Genomic DNA, 16,471 nt, shown 5'->3' with positions numbered 1-16,471 from the left:
TGATGACAGAGTCTTAAGATGACATCATAAAGACATAAAGCAACTAAAAAGAGACTTAACTACAAAAGACACGAAAGCATCAAGAAATGGGAGACACAAATTAGAAAGACCCCTGAAATTACGACAGAGAGACTTAAAACAACTAAAAGCACGTTTATAAGAAAAGCTGCTGGTTTGATTCCTGTTGCATGCATGAAGGCCATGCAGCGTAACACTCAGGCGCTGCCAGCTGTGGCGACGCCTGTGGTAAGGCAGCAGCTGAAAGTAGCTTACTTTAAAAGACTTAAAATATCTATAAAGAGACAGAAATCAGCAGAAGCAACTTAAAACAGCTAAACAGAGACTTTAATTAACGCTCTTGATTTAATTCTGTCTCCTCTGTGAGACTCTGGGGGGTCCTTTTCACACCTGTGCTCAGAGGCTTCATGATCATGTGTGATAGAGAAAAAGAAATCACACTAAGAGCTTAAAATACCATCTTATTTCTTTTCTCGCGAGTGTTTTTTTTGATTTGCCAAAGATTTTACACCCTTCCTGACTCTACCTTCCTTATTTATCCGGCCTCGGGAGGAAACTGGCTTGTGGGTGACGATCCACGAGCAGCAGTGTGACTTCATGCTGAGAAAAAGCTCTACAGATGTGATGTTTGCTTTGAGGGTGTGTTGATGGAGTGTAGAGCTGGTCAGAAGGAGCTTTACTGTGTCTTTGTGGATTGAGAGAAAGATATGATATTGGTACCAAGAGAGGAAGTGTGGTGTTGCGTGAGGAAATCAGGACGTGTATGAGGACAGGGAGACTGTGGTGAGCTGTGAGAGGTAGGAGTGGCACATGGGCTCAAGGTGGGGGTGGGATTACATCAGGGATGGGCTTTGAGCCCCTTCTTGTTTGGGGTGGTGATGGACAGGATGACAGATGATATCAGGAAGGAGTCTCTGTGGACGATCGTGTTTGCAGATGACTCTGTGATCTGTGGTGAGAATATGGAGCAGGTGGAGGAGAGGCTGGAGATGTGGAGGCATGAACTGAAGAGAAGAGCAGAAGCAACACAGATACATGTGTTTACATATCCGGGAGTGCCCATCCAAAGCTGGGGGGGTGAGAAAGCAGGCAGGGTGGAGATGAGTGTCAGGGGTGATTTTGACACAAGAGTGAAAGCGTAGTGAGACCTGGTTGGGAGAACAGAATTAGAAAAGAAAGAATCTGAGGGACAGGTCAGACAAAGACAGGTTGGACATGTGTGAGGAGGGAAGACCGATGTGCTGGACAAAGTTCGTTGAAGGCAGGAAGGAAAAGGAAGACCACAGAGACGATTCCTGGTGGTGAAGGAGGACAGGCAGAGGTTGGTGTGGCAGACGTGAGCTGGAGGCAGGTGATCTGCTGTGCCGGGCTTTACAGGGTTAAACTTTTTTATTGTTATTTTTCAGTATCTCTCGATGACTCAACACCTGTTGGGAGACGCAGCAGCAATTTTATCATCAGGCACAATGAAATCTCCTGAATGTGTTGCTCAGTTTGTGTGTCTCTCTCTCCATCAGATCGCTCTGCTTCGGTTTCTTCTCACTGCTCTGCTTCTTCCCTCCCTCATTCACACGTCTCAGTTTCTCATTTGTGTTTCTTTATCCCTCTCGTCTCCATGTGTCTTTACACCATCTCTCTTCACTCCCCCATCCCCCCTTTTATTTTGATATGCATCTCCTCACCCCCTCTTTCTCTCTCTTATACATTTGCAGGCTATACATTTCCACCGCACCTCTCTATAGGGCTCTCTCTCACACACAGCACTTATATGACTCTCTCTCAGTTTCTCTCTCCACATCTGGTTTTGGGAGGAGAAAAACAGCAGATTAAGGAGTTGGACTGAACCATGAGAGGCTTTTCGGAGGGGGTACAACAGCTGGTTTTCAATTAAAAAGACAGCGCGCTCACTGTCCCATTCCTCTCAACGATGCTCGTTTCCTCTCCGCGTTAGCTAACGTCCTCAGAGGAGCACCGAGCCTTTGATAAGCCGATTAATCTATTGATAATTGGTTTAAATGACCGCTTCTAACTGGCCGTATCCCCTCCCAGCTCAGCGCAGAGTGGTACGCTCCAGCTGGGGGGCTGTCTGTGGTGGAGTAGGGGCAGACCGAGCCGAGCCAAGCCGAGGCAGGCTGTGTGTGAATGGGAGACCTCGCCGCGCTCCTGCGCTCTGTGATCTCTGCTCTCTGGATTATTCCTCACTTTTTAAAAACCCGCAGGATTTTGTGGTGACCTGTGCGGGCTCCTCTTGCTGCCTCCAGCTGAGCTTACCTCACTCAGGTTTTATGTGAGGAGAAGAAGAAGAAAGGCAGCAGAAGCGCGTGGGACTGTGTGGATTTAAATAACTGATCGGACTTTTCTGCGCGTCCCTGTGCAGGTAGGTCTGAGGGGTTCCGGAGGGAGTAGGTGGTGTTTGGAGGTGGAGAGGCCGGTGATGTTCTCCGGGTCCGGGCGGCAGATATGGGGGTATCGGGGTGGTGGCGGTTGTGGAGAGGGGTGTATGAGTGTGTGGATGTTTCAGGGGGAAAACGCCTCGCTTGCCCTCCGCATCACCGCTCATCAGCTGCTCCTGCTGCCTGCTTTTCCCCCCTTTCTTTATTTTTTACGCGTGGAAATTTCCTCCTTCTCAATGCTGCGAGTGGGGATGAAGGAGTGGGACTTGGGGGTTGGTTGATACCACAGGTAGGGGCTGCTTTCGCCCTCGGGGTTCGGCCTGTGTTACGGCACCAAGCGGACCGCTTCCCTCTGCGTTTTTCCTCCATTTTAAAGTGCGGAGTTCGGTGCGTAAAAGAGGCGATTTTGAGCTGCAAGTGTGTGTTTTTCTGTGTGTGGTGAAGGGGAGAGTGGTGGGGGAGGCTGAGGAGGAGGAGGAGGGGGTCTGGGAGGTAGCACAGCTCCAGACGCCGATCCATTAAGGAAGAACAAAGGGGGGGGAAGGCGGCAGAAAAACGTTCAAAACCGCAGCCGAAACCCCGGAAACGCGTCCGATGGTCGCCCCGAACTCTGCGGACGAACCGCCGGCTGCTGCCGAGATCCACGCACCAAATTCGGATTTGTGTTTTTCTGAATCCGCCTTCATCCGACTGCCCATGTGCCGAAGAGCAGCCTCGATCTTCTGGATCAGCCCCCAGCTCTGCTCACGGAACCGAGACCGGCACATTTCTGATCCCGGTTCGGCGAGTTCAGGGTCGGGATTTATTTCAGAGCCGCGATCGTGATGATCTCATTGTGATCGATGTTCTTCCTGACACACTCAAGTCCCACCAGGCTGAAGGTTATCAATCAGAATCCCGACCGAACAGACCGCGCTGATCCTCAAGTAACGTTTGGATCACAGTCCCGGTAAAGGATTGCTGATGTGTTTACAAGTCGATCAATGATGTGATCAGTTTAACAACAAACAGTCCAAATCAGGTTTTCAGGACCAAACGGCCCCAAATAGCGAAAAAATGAGTCGATAACAAAAAGAATGAGTTATTAAAAACGGATTAAAACATAAATTTGCTGCAGAAGAAGAAGAAGAGAAATCAACCTGCACATCAATAATCACAGGATCAATAAGTGATGTGATGGGCTGTATGATAATGACTGATTGAATGTAAATGGTGCCAGGAGTAGCAGCAAGTCTCCCCCACATGTGTCCTTACCAAACAGATGTTCAGCTAAACACTGATCCTGTGATCAATAATCTGATCGATGGCACGGGTCAGATTCAGATCAATAATAAAGGAGACAAATTTGAGATTAAATAATGACTCCAAACCTACGTGAAGAAAAGTGCAAAAGCTGATCAGAGATGACGGTGGATTGAGCGCTTTGATCATCAGTTAATCGCATCGATTGATCATTTTAAGCAAACAAACACAAAGAGCTTCTGTTTGAACCGTCGTTCAAGAAGTCGTCTCAGGAGTTTCTTCAGTTTTATGGTGTGTTTTTTCTAACATGTTCCCCATTTCACCAGGACAACAACCAGTTGATTAACCAATATCCCAGATAAACGCATTATCTGCAAAGAGTGAGCTTCAGAAACTTTTCCAGAGAGACATGGATCAGATAACGGCAGCGCACAGAAAATCAAATGGAGATCTCAAATGAATCGTATAAAAAAGTTAAGTTTGAATCAAATATAAAAAGTAACGAGAAAAAAAACAGCTTTAAAGTCCAAACAGCAGATGAATAAAAGCCAAGAAGGTGATGATGACCGCAGCGTGTCCCAGAGTTGAAGATTTTCCATAAATCTGGTCAGAGCTGTAACGACTAGTCCATAAATTTTTAAGGTGATTGGAAAAGAAATGAATCTCCGGTTGTTTTGGTAACAGATTTGACATTTTAAGTTTAACAAAAGTCACGGTTCCATTTGCAGTTTGACTCAAATTAGTGTATTAGTCCTGCCAGGGCTTCAGTCTGCTGGTCCCTCATTATTCCTTCATTACTCTAGACTTAATATGTTTTCCAATGGAGATCTGCATTGACTTTTTCTATGATTTGGAATCTGGCACTTTGGTCTAGAACCTGACCAAGATGAGATGTTTGGTATCAGAACCAATTTTTGTGAGTTAAAAAAATATATTTGATTTCAATATTTCATCTGATTGTGTACACGGGTCACATTTATCTGCTTTTCCATTCACACTATTTGGAATTTTAAGGAATGGAACTGTTTCACTTCACACTGTTTGTCTACATTGTGTGAAACAGCTGTGTTGCCAGTGGCTTTGCAGCAACATGTTCCCCTCCAGTCCAGCAGGTGGCAGTAATCAGGATTGGATTGCTTTTTGCAGATGAGCTCATTGAGCCAATGCTGGAAAATAGACCCTGTGCACGAGAAAATGCTAACTTCCTGGTTTGAGACCGGATGTGGGGTTGTACATTTCCCGTAGCTTTACTTTGCGGTCAATCGCTACTGCGAAGATATACTCAAAAACGGAAAGATCGCATTAAGTTACAAAGAGCAGAAGGTGGGAACACTCACCGCTGCTGTGTCATAAAAAAATCTAATGATCAATTTTGACGTTTAAAGCGTTTAGATCGATCAGTTGTTTACATCACTCAACACAAGCAGAACTGCATCACTGCAGCAGAAGACACATCGTCCACACTCAGAAGCACATCTCTGTATAGTGACTGGTCTCATGATCTAAACAGGCAAATGTTCAGCATTCAAAGGTGAAGAATAGTCAAACCAGATGTTTCCCCGTTATGTCGAGATCAGCTAGTCCAGTACACACACACACAGCATGTTAACAAACCGTGAAAAAAGCCACACAAAAAATGAATGACTGCTGGTAAGGGTTTCTATACATTAGTATTTACGAAGGTATGTTGTGACTTACCTTCAAAATTACAGTGGTCCCTCGCTATAACGCGGTTCACCTTTCACCTCGCTGTTTCACAGATTTTTTAGCTCAAGTTTGCATGCTTATTTTTACGTCACATTGTGTCCTGCGCCCTGATCACTGCAGACGATCTCCTCCGTTACGTCTCTTCTGTACAGCATAGAATCGCTGCATCGATCGCTCGCAGTGTGACTCTGAAGTGCAGTACTGTATGTCCACGATGTCCATGAAACGTTTTGCACCATCAAAAAATAAAATTGGCTACTTGATTTCACCTCTCGCTGGTTATTTTTAGAACCTAACACCCGTGATAAACGAGGGACCGCTGAGAAATATAACATTTGAATCCAGTTTCTCTTTTGCTCTGAGGCGCGGGGAAAAAATATCGACAAGTCGATGAACATCATTTACAGATATATTGGGCAAATGCCCGAGACATCTATAGAAATGTAAATCACCGCTTGATTCATTCATTTGCTTAAAATGAACAAGGCGCGAATAGGACACCGGAAACAAACCTCCCCACAGGAGTTTCCGCGCCGGAAGTAGCATATGCTAACGTGCATATAGTCTATAGACTAGCAGTGACAGAAAAGCGGATTCCCGACTGCTCTGAACATCGTACTCGTTGATTTTTCGTTACATGCTCATGAAGAACGGGTGCAGCCCCTCAGCTGGCTTTTGGAAGTTGACCAATCAGAAGAAACTGGGCTTTTAGAATGGAGGGGAGGTTAAAAAGACAGGAATTAAACTGGCTGGCTATCTTGCTGCTGCTCCGATCTCAATCTCACTGTCTGAGTAGTTTCTGTAAAGTATTTTTCAGTTGTTTTCAAAAATGGTCCTCTGAGAAACATCACTCAGCTGATCTCCATCATCACGCTCTATTCAGCAAATGCTCACAGCTGCCCAACCCAACGAAGGACCTCAATAAGAACTGATGATGAATTTTAAGTACTGGAGTAATCACTAAGTTAAAGCACTTGTTAGCATGTTACTGTGGCCAGAAGCAGCAATGATGAATCTAGAAGCGAGGAGGAAGCTGCAAAGGTAAAAGAAGAACGCACAGCTTAGCTCAGAGAGTAGATATGACCGTGCAAACCGCAGGAACACGCAAAGAAGTTCTAAAACATAAACGTGGATCAGATCCATGTGCCTATCGCACTTCACTTAGTTCAGCAGAACTAATGACATTCCCATCAGCCTCAGCTCCACTTTATGTTTAGCGCCATTTTACAGATGTCCTCCATTTTTTTTAATCTATATGCAGCCTGTAGTTTTACTCGCCATCCAAATAACTCCAAACTCTTGCTCTCTATCAAACAGTGTCTCACTGCAGCGCTGGACAAACGTCTACGTCTACTTGTGAAAGACGTTCATGTCGAGGCAGGTGGGGATTTTAATGATTCCTGCAGCTGCTTTCACTCACAGAGGGGCGGGAAACATGCCTCTTTGGAGCAAAACAAATGACTTTAAAACGAGGCAAAGACACCACGGAGTAAATCAGACTGTTATAACTCGCTATTGCAGCTCATTAATTCTTGTTCTCAGCCTTTTTGAGATGAAACACTTTTTAAAATAAACACTGGGCTGGAACAGCTCGAATTATTTGATTAGATTCTTTAGCTCGTCACTAAAATCAGCTTTTATTGTGCTTAAAGCAGGTTCTGTGTAACAAATAAAACTTTTTTTTAGCTGAGTTATTTGGTGTAAAATGAGAAAACATGGGACAACATCCTGGTGTTTAAGGTGATGGTCCAGTATCAACATGAAGCTTAACAAAAAACAAGCCAACAACTAATTGTTGTGGCATGTTTTGTGCAAAAAGACTTAATTGTGTATTCATTTAGTAAAAATCACTCTAAATGCCACTCTGCTCTTAATAATACAGCCCAGTACTGTGAGCTGAGTCATAGTTTTGGGATGGTAATGGTATAAAATGTCCGAAAGGCACCAAATGTTTGTTTTTCCTGAATCATTCACACAAAATGCGGAAGCAGAAACATTGGAAGTAAAACTTTAATGTTCCTTACAGGTGCGTGTAGATGGAGCACAGCTGGATGCAGCTGCACGAATGCCAAACGACTCCAGATCCTCTGGAGGAAACGTGCTTTTCACATTTCGCTCGGCCTCTCTGTTACTGTAACGTCCTCTTTGTGATTGTAATACATCTCGTAAAGTTGCAGTTTTCCTGCTGTGAAGCTGCAACATGTTTCCAGACCGAGCTTCACTTTCCTGCCTGCTGCTTTATCTCGGCATCACTTTTTCCATTTGTGTGTGTGTGTCCAGTCAGCAGGCACCTCTGGAGCTAATCTACCTTCGCTTTGGGATACAGTTCAGCTCCAGAGGGAGTTGAACTACCAACCCTGGAGCCTATAAGACACGCACAGAGTGCAGTACAAATGTGTGTGCGCTTTTGAAAGTCCATAGCAGGTTTCATTTTCAAGTTGGCGTCTCAGGAATGCAATAGGAGATGATATGTTGGACTTGTTGCAATTTTTATCTGTTTAGTTAACATCATGTTCATTTTTTTCCACTGAGATAATATTTTAATGCAAAAAATAAGGTTTCGATGTTCACTCACGAGGAGGTCTGCTGCCCTAACTGCTCTGAAATGATTACATGTTGTTCCATGCTGTAACATGCCAGCTGTACCCGGATCAGTTTGCACTGGAGATAATTTTTGTTCATTTATTTAAAGGTTTGTTTTTGTAATTCCTCTCAGTCAGGTTTAGACAAAAACGTCCAACACCAGGGGGCGGTGTTTTCAGACGTACGCTGATCTTTTTAACGTTTCTTTATTATTTTTTTACTCTAATTTCCTCATCAGGTTTGTCTTTTGGGGGCTCCAGTTAGGGCTGGGCGATATGGCCTAAAAGTCATATCGCGATATAATTTGAAGCATGTGCGGTAACGATATATATCGCGATATATTCTTTTCTTCTGTATAACGTATTTCCCACACTATAAGCACACTTAAAATCCTTTAATTTTCTGAAAAATCGAGAGTGTGCCCTTATGTATGAATTCTGGTTGTGCTTACTGACCGCGAACTGATTTGGGCAGAAATCTGTTAAAAAATGTTTTAGTACAACTTTGGTAAGCCGCACTGCTCGATGGATTGTCAGAGCATTACGGCTGCCGTAGTGAGGAGCTTCGCGGAGTAACGAACACTGAGAGTTAAAACGGTCTAAATTCTTTAATCTTTAATTAAATCATCAGCATTGCTGCTTTATCAGGTGTAACAATTAAGTTTAACATCCAGGCATCCATGAAAACAGAAGTTATTAAATTTAACGGAGTTAGAAGTTAACAGGAAGTTAGCTCGCTAGTTTCCACCTAAACATGACATACCATGTTCTGACTGAGAGATTTTTGAAACTAATTCAAACGTACAGCTCTGCTACCACTTCCAATATAAATGAAGACCAAAAACTAAACAGCAGTGACGTTTGTAGGGTTACTGAAGTTGGACTACCTGGTATATAATGTTGTGCTACGTGATTGCTAGCGACACAGCTATGTTAGCATAACATTAGCACAGTGAAGCTGGAGGATGAAGCTAACTTTTTTCCACTCAATAAAAGTTAACATGAGGGATTCTGGTGGTCAGGGACAAATGCAATCACATAGCAGGATGCTGTACACGGGCCAAACTTCAGTCAGGAGAACAACTGAGAGCATTCATCCACAATACGAGGTTAGTTATTAATATACTGCAACAACATGGGACTAGAACAGCTGCGAGAGAATTCAACATTAATGAATCAATGTTACGGAAGTGGAGGAAGCACAGTTTTTGGCTTTCCCCATATTTCAAAAGTGCTTCATCTCTTTGCTATGACTGTCGCCCGGAATAATTTGCAGATGATAATGGTTTTAGCCGCTGCGAAACAGGTGCAGCTTAATGACATCATCAACATGCACTGTCGCGATAGAGTGGTATAGTCAAAATCTCTATCGCTGGCCAAATTTATATAGTTTCTATCGTATATCGTTTATATTGCCCACACCTAGCTCCAGTTATAAGTAAGAAAGTGCTGTTAATGACTTGCTGGGCTGACCTGTGCCACCTTATGGTAGAAACCGGTATTACACAAAAGTACAGCCAGGCCCAAGTTCAGCTTTAGCTGATAGCGCTTCATCACCACACACAGATGTCATCGTTTCTTCACATAGTGATTACACCGTTAGTTACATTTGGAAGGTTTTACAATATTTTCAAACACGGCGCTACCACTCTTGACTGGCATCTAATCTCATCATGCCAGTCATGCTTTACTGGACAGATGTTTTCAGTTTTTAATGTTTTATGACTGTCAAACAGCTTCTAGGTGTGTTATTGGCAGAGTTATGGTTTTGCATCTTACCTGGAAAGATGCATCCTTCAAAAACAGAAACAGTTACAAAATTTATGATTGAATGACAACTTGAACATCTGAAAATCATTCCTAAAAAGCAAATGCAGTTACTTCCTAAAGGGATTATTTAAGTAAACTACTCATGACTTTATCTTCTGCAAATATTTTATTTACAAAATCATAAAGCATAAAGCTGGGTCTTCACAGAGACTCTTATCCCGTGGTTCGAAGGACTCCAACTCCACCCTTTTGGACTGCAGCCACTGATCATGGTCTTTGTCCTGCTTGCACAGTTCTCCACCTGCTGAGGGTTCTCCTTGGAGTGGAGCTCCAGCTCACAGCGGAAGGAGCGGAAGGAGGACTTCTCCCATCAGCTGCAGTAGAAAGGGTGGAGCTGGAGTCCATGGAGGATTGCTACAACAGTGAACTAAGCAGTGACCAAGTCATCTACTGATAAATTAATCAGAGGTGGCGATTCGCTGCAAACATAGTAAACTGGTAAAAGTCTCAGTCTGAGGGGCTGGTTTGACTCGTTTCGTGGATAAACTGCATAATTTCTGTTATTCTAACATTTTTAAGGCAAAACATTTAATTGATTAACTGAAGAAATAACTTGCCATCTTAGTGATGTTGATTCTGGCTGCTGGCCTAAAATCACTGTTCAAGTGAAGAGGTCAGAGGTCACAGCTGTCTGCCTCCGCAGGAGGACTGCTTTCGGTCTGGCTCGTTCACGCAGTATTTAGTCATGATTAAATCTGTTTGAAAGGACGTCACAGACAGAGTGAACATCCGCACGGCTGCCTTTGAACGCGTTTGCGGCGAGTCGTGTTTTGCATCGGTCGTCTCACGTTCTTTGTGGAAACATTTGCGTCTGTCTGTTTGGTTGAGCTCCCAGTTACTGGCTGCAATCTGCAGTGATTTGTTGTCCAGTGTTTGAGTGCTGCCATAGCCGTGGAGTGGAATGAAGACGGACGCCGAGTCGGCACTTCATTAAAAAAGCGTAAATATTTGGATCGTTACTTGACGCGCAGCTGTAGTCCTTCAGGTGAAGGGCTGTTGTTATCCTGCTATTGGAAATCCATCAGTGTGTCTTATTATGGAGCATTGATTTGATATGAGTGTGTCTGTGTGTGTGTATTTGACCTCTTGTGCGTTCTTAATTATCCTTTTGTCGAAATCAGGTCACAGTGTCACCTGCAGCGGCGTGTTTTTGTGTGTGTTAGACATCAGAGCGGGCAGACGTGTGCAAATTAATCCAGAGCGCTTTGTCTCCCTGTAACACACGCCATTGTTTGTTAATGTACAATTTGAGTCTAAAAACTCGCACTCTGTCACATTGAGTCATTGGCAGAGTCAGCGCTGAGAGAACGCTGAGTCAGCAGAGCGAGACGGACCCTGATATGATATTTCTGCCGGCAGCGTTTCACCTCTGACTCTGTCTGTGAAGACGTTTTACAGCCAGACCAGCCGGTCCTGCTGCTGCGATGACGTCATCTTTCTGTGCACCAGCGTGTACTTCAAACTGATTCTATCTGAAAGCTCAGTTTCAGATCCTCCCCAGTACCCGTCCTAATGAGATAAACATATCAAAGTTAGTCGGCCTCTTATGTTCCAGTCGTGGATGCTCATACTAAGCATGACCAGAGTCTCAAATAAATGAGATCAGTGTACGTACGCCTAATCCCAGAATGTTCTTACTGCTGTTACCAAGAGCTTTTTTCTATTCTTGGGAATATATGATGTCATAGATAGAGGATTTCCTTATCATCGTCATCTCAGCACAGTGGCCCCGCCCACCTGCTGTTCAAACCTTCTGTTTAGGTGAAGGTTGGCTTAAAGGGACGGCAGAGCTGCTAATCTCATCGTACTGAAGCTGGTGTTAAATTGCTAAAATGTATTTTTACACCTTTTTCTTGACGAAAACTAAATAAAAAATTTTAGTTTTCACAAATATGTATGTTAACACATATAATTAAGTCCATCAAGGATTTTTAACAGTGAGGGCATGACGGTGCACTTTTAGTCCCGCCCCCTCACAGCTACAATACCGTGGGTTTGAATCCAGTGGCCTGCTGGGGCCTTTCTGTGTGCAGTGGGTACGTTCCCCCCGTGTATGCATGAACTCCAGCTTCCTCCCACAGTCCAAAGACGTACGCATCAGGTTATTTGGTGATTCTAAATTGGTTGTAGGTGTGAAACTGAGAGTGAATGGTTGTCTTTTATTCTGTCTCAGCCTTGTGGCAGACTGGCAGCCTATCAGGATGTGCCCTGCCTCTCGCCTTGTGACGGCACAGTCATAACTCTGAAGTGGAAAAGAGGTGGATGGATTTTAAACTCACTCCCACAAAGGATAACAAGAAGTCAGAAGCAAACGCACAACAGAAGCTTCCGTGTGTGTAAATAGGGAACTCGTTGAAGTGCCTATAGGATTTCTTTGTGGCTTGCTTCATGCCTTAAACCAAAATAAATGCTGTATAGGGTCCCATTCATGCTGGAGTGCCTCCTGTGGAACAGGAAGTCCACAGAATGGCAGTTCTTGAAGTAGCGGTGTTGTTTGGGGAGGGCGACTGAAAGGTAGAGAAGCTGAAATGGCTTGTTGCAGACAGAGGATGGATTCAGGAGCAGCAGAGCGGTGTAGGATGAAGAAAGGCTGCTTAGAACTGCTGCAGCCGAGTCGAAGAATAAAACACACGGAGCCTTTTTAAAGTGTCGAAGGAAAAAAAATACTTATGAAGTCGTAAAAGTCTGATGCATTACTCATGAATTTGTTAGATTATCAGTCCTGATACACTGGCAGCTTTTCATGCAGCAGGTGTATTTTAACTGCTTTATAATCAGTTAGTTAGTTTAGTCCAAGGTTTTACAGCCTCAGGGCCGGCTCAGTGTTGACTTTGGCTCCTGGAGTCGATTCACTTTTCCTCACATAGCGTTTAGCACCTCTCCGCTGAAGAGCAGCAGCTTGCTCACTGAAATCCTCTTTCCTGTCTGTTTGAACACGGACGTGAACGCAGCCACGATTTAAACAGAGCAGTTCACTTGTTTCTGGAACCGTCTCACTCCTTCGGATGGCAACGTGAAAGATTTACGACAGAAACGTTAACGTCACCTGACGACGAGCCACCGGCCATCCACGCTGCTGCCTGCGCCTGTTTTTAATGCTGATTGTCTAATATTTTGTGGTAATGTGTAGATGAGTGTAGTTAGTTCATCAGTTTCCTCCTAGAGCCACCAGCTTCATTAGAGACGGATGCTAAGAGCTTCTTTTTGTGCAGCAGTTCAGACAAATGTGCTGAGGACGAGGAGGAAGCTGCAGGCTGTGATTTCACAAACGCTGCAGACGCATTAAACACAAATTACTTGAATTGTTAGTCATCATTTAGTTTTATAGTTGTTGCTGTTTGAAAATGTTCATAAACATTTTTATCATAGTTTTTATTGACCAAAGTCGCTCAATTCCACAGCCTAACTGGAACAACAGGGATAGATTTTCTCTAATTAGTCTGCAAATAGTGCAAAGTGACCCTGTCAGTGAGCTCTGCACAAGTTTGATGGTTTGTACAATAACTTCATGAGCTATTCATGATCTCATGCTCCGTTTTGAAGGCTTGTAGTATAAACTTGTGCTCGGCCTCTTTGTGTCGTGTCAGCTTTTCAACAGCTGAGAAGAACATTTATTTGTCTTGATAAAAAGAAGCGAACCTGCAGCTGAACGGTGTTAAAATACGTGTCGGTCTCTAATCTGCTCGCGAGGAATTTAGTTTATATAAGAAGTACACACCCTGTTCTAATCAATGAATTGTAAATCTAAACTGTGTTTGAATAAGGGAGCCGTTGTCCACACCGGGCTAAATCCGATTGCCAAACATTGGAATATTTGGAGTATTTGTGTTTGTCACATCTGGTCTTTCACCATCAGGAGGGTTTCACTTCACTTCATTTCACTGCTATCAGATCTGACACAACAAGGCACGATTCATAGGCAGCCTCTTATCCGATGTGATGGCTTCACCGGTCTAAAACACATACTGGTGTCCTTGTTAGAACCCCGTGTTCCCAGACCCGCAAACATTCAACCTGAACCCGATCCTTCCCTAAACTCTGAAACCATTTAAATAGTGCCCACTTTCCACTCGTGCCCTGATGACAGGACTAAAATGGACAAGGGTCCTCACAAAGCTAGGCACACAAGTACAAACGCACACTCTCAGGATGAGCTGAGGAACAGGCAGGAAACAATCAGCTGAGGCTATTGGTTTCCTCCCTCGATGCCTCCTGACCTCTAGCAGCTGGATGTGTGCGGTCATGTGTGATTTGGCCTTAGAGAGGCCAGGGTCAAAGACATACATGTGACTTTCTGTCCGTGTGTGTGTGTGTGTGTTTGTAGCCGTATGTACATTTACTGATGTTCTTTACTTAAGTCCTAATGACCTTTTCGTGTTTCTCTTTCACATTTAGCTTCAGCTGCATTTGTCCGACTGCTTCTACTCTCCAAACCATCTCACACTGATGCATTTAAAACAGAGTGAAACACTCAAAACAAGCAGAAGTGAAAGTGAGAAATTAAAGTGTTTTGAGCAGTTCTCGTGTAAAAATGTTCCACATTATGATTTCAACATCTCATGTGTTCATTTCCAGTTTTGATAAGTTTCACACAGTTGTGAAAGAGGCTCTTTGAACTCTTGGAAGCTGATTCAGGTTAAAAAAATGTACAAAAATTTTAAAGGAACAAAAACAAAACCCAGAAGAAGACAGCTGCCGTTCCTCTTGTTGTCACCCTGAACTCTCTAAAGCCAGTCTTTCTTGTAACTGTTTCAGTGTTCAGTTCTTCAGGTTTCTCGAAGGATCCCGCGCTGCTTCGATAGTTTTGAGGTCAGGGCTCTGGGGAGGCCAGTCCACACCGTGCTTTTTACTGCACCAGCAGTGCGTTTGGATCGTTACATTTCTGAAAAACGAAGCTGCTCCCAGTCAGATGTTTTGCACGTGGTGGTTCAAAATCAACTAAAAATGTTCACATTTAGATTCTTCCCTCCGTCAGACGTGTTGCTGCTTATCAAATTAACGGTTCTGCAGTTGTTGTCATCGCTACACCTGTCTGTGAAGGATGGTGTGAATTAGAAGTGAGAGTCAAATTCCTGCATTGTGTTCGAACTTTCACTGAACTGCTGCAACATCCTGCATGTTTCTGTGCATTCCTGTGAATCTTTGAATCATTGGAGTCCAAGGTTAAATACAAGTGTGTGTGCGCACGAGTGATTTCACATCCCGTGTGTGGAGGGGGGGGCATCGCTCTGCAGCTGCCGAGTCTTAGAAATGTTTTATGAACCAACAGGGACACTGTGTGTGTGTGTGTGTGTGTGTGTGTGTGTGTGTGTGTGCATTCAGGGTGGTGTCCAACAGTCAACATTACAGCTCTTTCAGGCCATTAAAGGAGCATAACACTGTTTTGCCTCCTGATTGAGCACAAATCACAGAGTTTCCACTCCTGTGATGTTTTTCCAGGACTTTTCAGAACGATTTCTCGGAAACGTATAAACCCAGATACAAATGCTTCATAGGACTGTAAAGTAAAGGCTTTTATTTCATCAGTTTCTTCTCTTATCGTCTGTTTAGACTTGAACACGAACTCCTTGGCGCTTGTCGTCTCTGTTTTAGTTCTTTTAAGCCATTAAAAGTGAGCTAAAGTGTCCCTGAGCTCCAACACTGATGTTATCCTGACAAATATTTAGGTCCGGTGTTCGCAACACGTCGAGATAAGCTGCGGAGGGCTGAGTGGGCCTCTGATGTTCAGATTCGCCGCGTGTTGTGATCCGCAGATCTTCTTGTGACAAATTGTAATTCCTGTAAAGTCGGATGTGAACAAAGGTTCGTGTTTAGGTGTGTTACACTCGTGAAAGCGGCAGACACGATGGCTCCTCTGTGCACGAGTGAAAGGGTTATTCTTGGGTATATGAGACATGAAGAACAGGTTTTATCAGCAAGAAAGCTGCGATAACATCACAACTGTACTCATATTTATCTGTTGGGCTGATTTTCTAATCTGCACCTGGTTACCGAGCTCGCCGTTGGAGCAGCTGGCAGTCGGGTTTAAGTTGCAGTCCTATTTTAAACCTCGCTCCCCGTGCGCTCTGCAGAGAAGGGCTGGAACGCGTAAAAGCATTCTTCTTCCTCCTCTCGCTGCAAAACGAGACACTTAAACGCATAAACTGCCCACTTTTGAAAATGCATTAGTTGCTAAGTTACAGCACCTTTAAATGAGGATGTTTTGAAATCAGAAAACGGACAGAAGAAGCATGCAGAAGCTGCAGAGAAACAGATCCAGCGCTTTCTCCATTTTCACTTTCCTTTTCTTCCTCGCTCTTGTGTTTGTGTATTTTGGTTTGAAATGATGCTGTTACAGCAGCGAATGCTCGTCTTAAGAGCTGGCAGTGTTTAAATAAAGAGGTGAGCATGTAAAGCCTGTGAGCTCAAAGCTCAAGCCTCAGACTGCTCGTTTGTGTGTACTTGCATTAGTTTCTTTCTTCTTTATTTAACACTGGACTTAAAGTACATTTATTCTGCTCATTTCCAGCTCCGTGTTTTTTATTCTCGGACTCCACTGGAGTAGATTTACATCATTCTCCGTTCAGCGTCGGCTTGGTGCAGCCCTGCAGTTCATCCTTTGAAACGAGTCTTTATGTTTTCAGTTTTAGCTCTTCTTTTTTTTCTTTTTAAATCTCCTCTTTAAGGTGACCTTCCTTGAAGCCCACAATTTTCCCAGAT

General features: G+C 43.9%; 1 protein-coding gene across 1 annotated transcript in view; it reads left to right on the top strand.

The window, feature by feature from the left end:
- The first annotated feature begins 2,145 nt into the window (after window positions 1-2,145).
- Window positions 2,146-16,471, top strand: part of plxna3 (plexin A3) — a 136,550-nt gene continuing 122,224 nt past the window's right edge. The window contains exon 1 of the mRNA XM_004568188.4: window positions 2,146-2,395. The gene's annotated coding sequence lies outside the window, so the exon portion shown is untranslated. The remainder of the gene's footprint in view (window positions 2,396-16,471) is intronic.

This window comes from Maylandia zebra, linkage group LG20, assembly GCF_041146795.1.
Source record: "Maylandia zebra isolate NMK-2024a linkage group LG20, Mzebra_GT3a, whole genome shotgun sequence".
NCBI lineage: Eukaryota > Metazoa > Chordata > Actinopteri > Cichliformes > Cichlidae > Maylandia > Maylandia zebra.
The sequence above is the reverse complement of the archived record's forward strand: the minus strand, read 5'-3'. Positions and strand labels throughout refer to the sequence as shown.